This window comes from Equus caballus, chromosome 24 (genome assembly GCF_041296265.1).
Source record: "Equus caballus isolate H_3958 breed thoroughbred chromosome 24, TB-T2T, whole genome shotgun sequence".
In the NCBI taxonomy this organism is placed as follows: Eukaryota; Metazoa; Chordata; class Mammalia; order Perissodactyla; family Equidae; genus Equus; species Equus caballus.
In genome coordinates, this window is record NC_091707.1 from 39,000,405 (window position 1) to 39,011,086 (window position 10,682).

General features: G+C 47.7%; 1 protein-coding gene across 2 annotated transcripts in view; it reads right to left on the minus strand.

Annotated features, from left to right (window-relative positions):
* The window catches only part of STON2 (stonin 2), a 138,549-nt gene extending 128,223 nt beyond the window's left edge, over positions 1-10,326 (minus strand). The window contains exon 1 of one of the 2 annotated variants that reach the window (XM_023628206.2): positions 10,149-10,326. The gene's annotated coding sequence lies outside the window, so the exon portion shown is untranslated. The remainder of the gene's footprint in view (positions 1-10,148) is intronic. The other variant, XM_070249887.1, reaches the window with a different exon arrangement.
* Between the last annotated feature and the right edge of the window lie 356 nt (positions 10,327-10,682).

Consider the following 10,682-nt stretch of genomic DNA (forward strand, 5'->3'; position numbering starts at 1 on the left):
CCACACCACCCACCTCCATCTGGAGGCTTCTCAAAAATTCTAGTAGGGCTTTAGGAAGCAACCGTACCGTTACATAGACTTGGTCGCGCCACCACTAATAGGAGTATTTCTTTTGGAAGAGGTCTCACTGACAGTAACTCTTACAAAACAGAGAAGCCACAAATTCAAGGCATATAAACCACAAATGCAAACACAGCAGACGTACTCATTAGAGAATTGAGAGGCAAGGCTTCAGAACTTGATTCTCCATATTTTTAGACTCTTATTTCGCTTTGAGAGTGAGACTTTTACAAAACAGATTCAGAATCACGTTATTTGCTGAGAGAAATCAAGTGTCCTAGATGCATTTTCCAACCGAGAGTAAAACTTGGATTTAAAACAGTCGGGAGGATCAGTTTGCTAGAAAAGAGTGAGAATTTCTTAGCTGGCTCGCAGTGTAAAGAGCACATGCGAGGTTAGTGTATAAAATATTGAAAGACTGTCATTGCCAGGGATATCCATTTTTTCTGCGTGTCAGTTTTCAGGTCTCTGAATGCTTGTGCATCTGTGATTCCTGTACCAACTGCCACATACACAGGCCAGACTTGATCTTTGGCCACAGTATTTCAATTACAGAGGAAGCATAAGTGGCTGACGTGCGCAGAATTTATTGCAGTATCTCCTTGACCTCTCTTTTTTATTTTTAATAAAAAGAAGGGAAATAGTAGTGGTATAGGTTAAATTCAAGTGTGGTTTTCAGTTCAGGGAAAATTCAAAGGGCTTTAAAAACGTGTGAGCTGTCACCGCTCCTCACTTCTCACACTTTGGCACAAACAGTGATAATTTTACTGTGATAAAACGATTAACAGTTTCACAGCATTAATGCAGCCGTATGTGCTGAGCCCTCAAACCTCTGAGAGGGGCATTTTACTACGAGTGCCCATCTCAAGATAAGGAAACCGAATCTCTGAGAGTAAGTGGCTTGCCCAACGGCTCAAAGCTAGGAAGGGGTCATGTGGTATCTGACCCTCATCTGTGGACTCTGAAATCCAAGCATTACAGAACCCAAATGATGAACTATCAAATAAAAGGCCAGCATCAAACAGGTCCACATTTTATTTTACACTGGCAAAGTGAAGAAAAGAACAAACTAGAAAACCAGGGCCAGCTTGACTTTTCCACTCGAGCTGGGATGACCCCTAGTTCAGCCCTAGGACTCCTCCTATTCTTGGGTTACTTTCATTCCCTCAACGCTTTAGATCCCATCTATAGCCAGAGACCACCACATAGATGTTTCCTGCCCTGACTTCTCACCTGACTCCACTGATACCCACTGAGTACCTCCACTCCAACGGCCAGCAGGCCTCTCAAACTTCACACATCCAAAATTGAACAAGTGCTCTCCTTCCCCCAAAAGCACTCCACTGGAAGACTTCCCCACCCAAGATGTCGGCAGCTCTATCTTTCCAGTAGGCCTTGTCCAAAATATCAAATCATCCTGGACTTCCCTCTTCCTCTTACACTGTTTTTCTCATGTTCATTTCACAAAAGGCAGTTTACAAACATATTTCTCATATGATTCTTTAAAATGGCCAACTCTTGGGGCCGGCTCCGTGGCCGAGTGGTTAAGTTCATGCGCTCCGCTGCGGCGGCCCAGGGTTCGGATCCTGGGCGCGGACATGGCACCATTGGTCAGGCCACGTTGAGGCGGCGTCCCACATCCCACAACTAGAAGGACCTGCAACTAAGATATACAACTATATCTGGCGGGGCGGGGGCGGGAAATAAAGCAGGAAAAAAAAAAATTGGCAACAGTTGTTAGCCCAGGTGCCAATCCTTAAAATGGCCAACTCTTCTAGTATATTTAATAAGATTTCATTTGCATGTAACTCATCATGAGTACCCCTACTAAGGCAGTTAGGTGAGCTTCATCTCTCATAGCACTGTCTACCTACATACGACGATGTTCACCCACCACTCTATCTTTATGTAACCCCTCCTCTCTCCCAGACATTGATCTCAAAGTGCTTTACAACTCACTCAATTAAATAACTCATATGCAATCCTCATAAGAACTCTATGAAGTAGGTACCATTATTATCCCATTTATTTAGATAAGGCAACTGAGACACAGGGATGATGCGCAAGACCACACAATTCAAACCCAGACAGTCTGGCTCCAGAGTCCCTGCTCTTAACCACTTCACCATGCTCCATCCATGAGACATACTTTTCTCCCCTCTAAGTGCATAAATGAACCTGTACTCTTATCCGGGTTTCTTATGGCCGGGACCCACCTCTGCCAAGTGCCCGGCACATTCTCCACCCTCTTCACAGGAAAGAGGCAACCCAGTGACAGGGGATCAAAGCCCCTGGTCCCATGAGCACTGTGCTGTGACCACCCAAGTCTAATATGTGACAGCAAATGACTCTGACTCCCCAAGGCCTGCTCAGGGCTCCGGAACTGAAAACCAACCAACAGCAGAGGATGTGAGCTCTAGGGCCTGGAGTGTGATGGATGGCGCAGCTGGAGATGCTGCTGCAGGGGGTACCACCCACCAGTGCCAGTTAGGCTGATGGGGAGTGATTGAGAGACATGCTGAATTTACTCAGATAGATCCCCACCCTCCAATCGATCCACTTTTTAGATGTCACTTTCCAACAAAAATATTAAGAAGGAAGAAGTAAGGGAAAGAAGAAAAGGAAGTGTGTTTCAAGAGCTCAGCTGATAGTGGGAACTGACAGGGCAAAAACAAGGACAGCAGGATCTCTGTGGGTGTGGCCAGATAGCCCCTGTTAACTCTTTAGAGCGCTTTTCCCTTTGTTTCCAGATACAGTAGTGACTAAGGGCACAGCTTCTAGAGTTAAGAGACTAAAAGAGGGGTTCAAAGCCCAGGTCTACACAACCTTTAACACATGACTTAGCCCCAGCCTCTGTTTCTCTCATCTGTAAAACGAGGGACCACTATTCCCTAACCTCACAGAGTTGAGGTGGAAATTGAGAGAATGTGGCATCGACTGCTAACAGAGGACCTGGAACAGAGTAAAACTCAATGAATGATAGCTATTGATAGTGACTTTTATCATTTCAACCATAAAAGTTTTTCACACCCTCCAACTGTTCAGTCTGAAGTGGAGGGAAATGTAAGAACAAGGAGTGATGTTGAAAAAAATTAATTTTATTAATATTAATATTTTATTAGTTTTCCCACAAAGGTGGGGAAATATACAAGTAAAACTGTATTTTTGACAGCTCTGGGTTCGCACAATAGACAACATTTAAACAATGTACAACTGAATAAGCTTGTTGTCAATAGATCACCCCAGACTTATCCACTTAACCACGGCATTATAATTTTTCTCTTTTAAAAACTTAAGTCATGGGGGTCAGCCCCGTGGCTGAGTGGTTGAGTTCGCCCACTCTGCTTCGGCGGCCCAGGGTTTCACCAGTTCGAATCCTGGGCGCGGACATGGCACCGCTCATCAAGCCATGCTGAGGTGGCGTCCCACATGCCACAACTAGGACCCACAACTAAAAATACACAACTCTGTACTGGGGGACTTTGGGAGAAAAAGGAAAAGTCAAATCTTTAAAAAAAAACTTAAGTCAGGAAAGACAGACAAATATATTCTGTTTTTAAGCAAACAGAAATAAAATCTGTTTTCATTTAGAAGCATCTCACTTTTTCTTTTAAAGCAATTAGCTAACTTCAAAAGGGAGCCAATGCAGTGATTCTATCAAGCTGGTGAGGGTCTGGCGTCTCACTTCAAAGTTCAGGCCGATTGAAAGACACTGATGGTCTTGCTATCCTTGGCATTTGGTTGGCATCTGGCATGAAAAGTGCTGAGACGGCCATTTCATTCAGATAGTGTGTTTGCACAGACCCACAGCACTAAAATGGTCTCTCTTTCAATGAGAGCCAGGGTTAAGCCTGAAAGAGAAGGCTGTAATTATCTCACTCCCAAATTAAAATTAATGAGGACCTTTTGGGGTTACAGTTGAGCGCCGCCATGGGCCCTCAACTAATAGTAGAGGGAGAAAATCCTAACTAGATGACAGTGGCCCTAAGTTCTTAGTACCACCATCCCTATGGAGATTTGTGAAGCAACTTAAGCTGGAGACCACCAAATGTTAGGGGCAGTGGGATCAGGGAACACAGAAGTACCGGGGAACTCCTGGATGACTTTAAACAAGTCATTTGACCTTCCCGGGTCATTTTGCAAGTGGAGAGTGACCGATTGTCTGCCAGTTTGACAGAGTTTATGATAGGATTAGATTTTATTTATAAAGAGATTTGATATCCTCAGCTCCAAAGTTCTTTCCTATTAATAAAATGAACATGTTAAGAAGGTCAAATCAGAGCCCAGTGTTACTCATCTGCTAATGAGTCACCGAATGACTTCATTTGTCGGGAGGTGATGCAAGCCATCAGAATATTCAGATTAGATGGTCAGACGGCAGTTAAGAAAGGAAGACTTTACTACGAATTCATCCAGCTCTGACTTCCCTTCTCCTCTCCTACTTGATCCCTTCACTCCAAATACGGAAGACTAGTCACGGACCTGGAACAGCCTATGCTGACCAGGAGACCTCAGTTCACTTAGCGCCATTCCATAAAACCCGATGCTCCCATCTCAATCCTGCTTCCACCTCCTGTCCAGTGCAACTGCGCCTCCATGACCCTCCCCAGCCCAGCACAACCTCAGAAGGATGCCCCATCTCTGAATTCACAGCACTCGATGCCCCCTTTGATTATTTGCCTACTGTTGCCCTCATTGTTGTTTAACCATTATTAATTTTGCATAAATATTATGCCATTTCTCTCTCAGATTAGAGGCTGTGTCAGAAGACTGTTACACTTCTCTGAATTTCTTATAGTATCTTCCTCAGAGCCTTGCACCCAGAAGATGTTCAGTGCCATTCGCATGAAGCCACCTTCCAAAGATTTTACTGGGCCATCAGCAATCTGCAAAGTAGCTTTACACTCATTTTAACTAAATACCACAAAGAACATGGACCATCTCTTGCCTGCTAGTGAGGCCACCTCAGGACACAAGTCTAGTTTAGTATGGGGCCAGGTGGGGTGACAGAGGTGTACACAATGAACAAAAAATTCAAGGGACTTTGAGTTTTCAATCCTGTCCTTCTATCATTTGTCTGTTGAATTTTGGCCAACTGCTTCTTAGTTATTGCATTTCACAAAGACAGCAATAACACTAGAAACCTACCTCCTGAAATTGCTAGAGATGTAAATATATACATATATATGATTTGTATGACAGCATTTACTCAGTATAAACATATAGGGAGGATATTATTTTTCTAGTGATTTGATATGTACATTTCTTAAATATCAAATTGCTGGATAAATGTGATCCAGTGGGAAATAGTAACACTTTCTAATGAGTATGCTCAGCGTTTCAAATCCATCCTGGTCAGTTTAAGTGTCCCTTCCCTCACTGGCTCTCACTCATATCTAGGGTTTTGTTTGCTGCATCTTTTGAAACTTTAGACCAAGTTTCCTGGAGACCTGAAATTGAGGGAACCGTGGTAGCTCATTGCAGAGTTGACGAAGGGAACGTGGCACTAAGGCCAAGGCTGTGGGAGGAGGGGAAGCAGCTGGCTTTCCAAAATCACCTGGAGAAGGAAACAGACAGATCTGACCAACGGAGCTGGCCTCAGGCCTCCTAGAAGCGGTTATGGTTCTGAGCTTTCTCACCCACCTCTCAAGGTAGGCAGAATCCAAGGGAATTCTCCTATTTCAGAAAACTCACCTTTAAGGTTCATTTGGTCAAATCTCAGGTAGAAAAAGGATCTTCATTTTATAGCTTGGGCCACCACAACACTTCTTATTCTATACAAATTTAATGCATATAGAATTTCTAGTATATTCTTCCACACTCCAATAGACTGTTTTACACTCATCTCACCTTGAAAGAAATATTGCAACCCACTAGCCAGCACTCAAAATGTTGACCTTGAAAATATGTCACACATTCGCATGGTGTCTGTTGGACAGGCATATAATTATGCCAGATAATCAGGCATTTGATTATCTGGACCCTGGTAGAGCTGAAACTTTTGCCATATCCAGGATTGAGAAAAATACAGTGAAAAGAAAACACACCCTCACTATGTTTGATTTCTTGTGTCGTGTTGTACACGCCAACATATTTTCTCCTTACCGTCCATTCTTGGAATGCTCTCTCATGACAGGAGGGGTGAGTCACAGCTAAGGGAATTGTTGCGACTTGCTCCACCCAAGAGTATAAGCCACACCACGGGAGATCTTGGGTTCTCAGGGGTTATTTATCTTGGGGAGGGGCTTGATCACAATTTGCATGATTACATGGTACAGATGTTTATTCATGAAGGTGACCTCAAGTGAGGCGAGAAATTTCTTGGTCTGACTATTTTAAAATTCAGCCAAATGTCCACCCAGTGGGCAAACCCAGCTGCAGAAGAAATTAAAACTGGGACGACAAGAAGTGTGACAGATCAGGATTGGACCACGCTGACAGGCTTGAGGAGAGGTCTGGAGCCAGGCAAAAGGGTGTGTGCTCAACGAGAGGATGGGGAGTCAGGGCAGAATTACAATAGGAGGGGATAAGCAGCACTTGTATGCTTACTTGTGTGAATCCGGGATTTTTTTCATTTTCTCACTATGAGAATTGCATCTGCAGTTTGATATAAACCTGGAGACTCAGTCACTCTTACAGACCCCACTGCTCATGACCAGAGCCAGCTGTCAGCACAAGTGCCACATGGAGAATGCTGGGACCTTCCAGACGTTTCCCTCCTTCCATTAGGCCCATCTATTCACATCTTCCCCTCAACCATGTCTTAATTTCTCCCTTCGGTTCAGTGGTTTTCCAAGTGTAGTCTTTGGGCTGGCAGGATCAGCATCACCTGAGCACTTGTCAGAAATGCTATTCCCAGGCCCACCTGAGACCTACTGATTCAGAAATTCTGGGGGTGGGGCCCAGAAATCTGTGTTTCCTCAAGCCCTCCAGGTAATTCTGATGCACACTAAAGTTCAAGAACCGCTGCTTTCAGTATTAAAAAATAATGACTTTAAGATGAGAGAGCCTGTGCATTTTAGGAGAGGACTTGTAAAAAAGATAAGTCACTCAAGCACCTAGTGAGTCATTTTCTAGTAGTGGAATCTCCAGTCTTGTGGCAGACAGTGAGAGAGAGATTTGCGGCTGCTGTGTTAGCTCAGGCCCTCATCATCTCTTATCTTTAGTTTCATCTACTTCAATCTCCTCACAATGCCACTAGAGATGCGTACCCGACCTGAAAACCTGACCGTGTCAAACCTCAGCTTAAAACCCTTCAGAGGCTGCTCCCTGCCCTTAGGATAAAGTCCAACCTCCCTGGCACACGACCGGGGCTTTCATCACCTGCCTGCAGGCCACCTCCCTGGCCTTGTTTCCTTCCACACTTTCCCTCCTACACGGCCATACCTCACTGTCTGCAGGAGGGTCATGCTTCTCCACACCACCGACATCAAGATTAGCCAGGTGACTTACCTCGGTCAATGGCATGAGAGTGGAAGAGACGTCTGCTACTTCTAAGCAGACACTGAGTGCCACAGTTTTGTTCTGTCATGTACTCTTTTTTCCCTTTACCATAAACGAGATCAGTATTATCCCAGAAAGAGACTGTTTCTCAAGTCTTAGTGGGTCTCAGAATGAAGACAGACGAGGAGCGGAACCAAAAGCAACCGCGGTGTACGTGAGAAATAAACCTGGGTGGTTGCAGGACACTGAGATTTGGGGGTTATTTGTTATTTTGCCTACGATGAATATTACAGCACTTCTGATTTCCCATATCCTCTCTGTCTGGAATGTCTTCTCCCCTCTGCTCTACCCTTCCTTCCAACCCCACCTAAACCCTGTCTGCACAGGAGAGACTTGCTCATTATTCTACACTCAGATCAAGTGATATCCCCACAACCAAATCTTTTTTCTTTCCCAGGTCTGACTAATCACTCTCACCTTTTGGACCTCCTCTCCGTGCTACAGATCTGTAACTATGTCCCTGGAACTGTGCTAGGGGCTTTCCATTCATGAGCACCATCCTTAGAACGACTCCTCTAAAACAATTTATTTTTTTGAGTCCTCATTTTACAGAGTGAGAGACTTTGGCTCAGAAAAGCAAAGCAACCTGTCCACATTTCCCAGCCATCAGCCACAGAGACAGAGCTCTCACCAGGCGCGCGGTCTGACTCTGAACTCAGCGATCTTCCCCCTGCCCCACACGCCTTTCTCTCTCCTCCAGCAGCAAGCTTGCAGGTCCTCCCACTCTGGGGGAGAGAGTGAGCTTCCTTATCAACAACTGAAAAGGCTGTCGAATTAATCTGACACCTGAAAGATTTGCATCTGGAAGTGGGCTTCTGACCCCCTGAGAAGATAATCACTTTCTCTAAGTGGATGCATTCCATTCGAAGGCTCCTGGCAAATGCACTTGGAGACCCTAGAAGAACTGGGGCATTTTCCCCGTGCGTTTTCCCCAACTCCCAAGCTATGGGGGTGGTGTGGTGTGATAAGACAGGCAGATTCCCACTGACATAGCCCTAGAGAACCTCCGGGAAGGTCCTTTTGGGGTTGTCACAGGGTAGGAGGCGAGCAGAAAAGGGTTCAGAACTCCCAGCAGGTCTGCTACATAATGATATTTTAGATTTTAACAAGAAAAATGAACGGAGCCAAATGTTTATTTGACTCTTCAGATTAAACAAGAAAAGTGACACAGTGGCAAAGAACTGAACCAGACCACCCAGGTCAGACACAGGGAAAACCACCAAAAGCGGGAACTGCAATTTTAGGTTTTATGAGCTGCTGGCATTTTGTTGTGTGCTTGGGTTTTCTGTTTTTCTTTTTTCTCTCTCTTTTAAAACTTTACTTGTTTAAGGGAGGAGTAGACAGTATAAGAATCTTCAAATATTTCCCCCAAATCAGCCACACTAGTGAAAGACAAGTATTCATAAAGTATATGATATTCTTGTCACACAACATTCATACCAATTTTTTCAAGGGTTACAAAGCTTTTCTCAGTTACGAGTTGGAATCCATCTCTCTCTCACTATTTCATGGAAGTAGTTTTTTACCTTTCAAAGGATATATTACCTTTAAATGATACCATCAGTAACATTAATAATAGTATTTTTTCCCCTTCAAGTGTAGAAAGCTGTTCAGAGCTCCAAATAGTCGTTGGGCTAGTTCGCACACGTCTGATTTACTTCTTTCAAAGACCTTCCACTCCGTATAATAAATAACAAGAGCCAGCATTTATTGCGTACTTAGCACTGTGTTCGTGTTTTTCAGGCACTGGCTCATTTAATCCTCAAAACAACGCTATCAGGCAGGTAAAATCCTTCTGCCCACTTTCCTAATTAGGAGAGTGAGGCGCAGAGAGCATGAAGGACTTGCCTAAGGGACAGAGACAGGCAGAGGCCAGGAGCTGCATAAGAACACAGTTAATGATTCACTTACAGCACTCAGGCAGCTCCTTTCAGTAGGCGCTGCACCACACACACACACACACACACACACACACGCTCACGCTCACACTCATCTTCAACTCTCTCCATCCCAGCAAGAAGCGAGTGTCTGGCAAATTGCTTGGCAACGCGCAGAGGAAACTCCATCCAAAGCCCGGGTCGGCCGGTCCAGGCCGCCTCTGAGCGCTGTCCAGCGGGCAGCGCGCCTGAGAGGCCAGGCTGGGGTCCTGTCTCCGGAAGCCCCGAAGGTGGGGCAGAACGCCAAAGCCGAGATTTCAGGTGTGGGGGGGAAAGGCACCGTCCCCAGGGACACCTGTTGTCCCCTCCCCACTGAGGCCAATGAAGACGTCCCGGGGACCCAGATCTCGGGGAAGACACCCGCGGGCAAACAGCGTCTGTGCATGGGCGCGGGGGTCGCAGGTGTCTTCCCCCACCCCAGCCCCGCCCACCCGAGGCGGACTCACCTCCCCCTCCCACTCCTGGACGCCCGCAGCGGGTGGAAATGTCGCGCCTCCCCTGGGCTCCCGCCGAGGCAGGCGAGAGCTGCTCGGGGCAGCCCCCGCGGCGCTAGGACCCCGCGGCCGGCCAGCCCCCCGCCCGCTCCACCTGCGGGGCCCCTCCGGCGGGGCACGCTCGCCCTCCCGAAGAGGGACCGGGCGCGGTTACCTGCGACGCCGCCTGCAGGGGCCCGAGTGTCGGCCAGAAGGTGGCCGCGGCACAGCCGGCTGGGCTGGCCCGGGGATCCCCCGGCCGCACAGCTCTCGCCTGCTCCCTCCGGGCCGCAGCGCCGCCGCCGGCTCCCGACTCCGGGCTCGCTCTGCGCCCGCCGGCTCCGGGAGCCGCTGCCGCCGCTCCTGATTGGCCGCCGCGCGCGCCCGAGCCGCGCCCTGATTGGGCAGCCGGGAGCCCGGGCGGGGGCACGGGCCGGGCGCCGCCTGGACCTGCTCCCCGCGCCCCCGTCGCCGCAGCCTCGCGTCCCTGCTGCACCCCGGGGCCCGGATCCAGACGCTGAAACTCGGGTCCTGCCCCTCCGCGCCGGGGGGGGGGGGGGGGGGGGGGGGGGGGGGGGAGGGGGGGGCCGGCCTGCTGTCCGCGCACGGGGCGGAGCGGAAAGCGTCTCTGAGAGTAACACGGGGTGGCGGGGAGTGGGGATCGCTTTGGAGGCTCTCCCACACCCCGCGCCAAGGCTAGCCGGTGGGG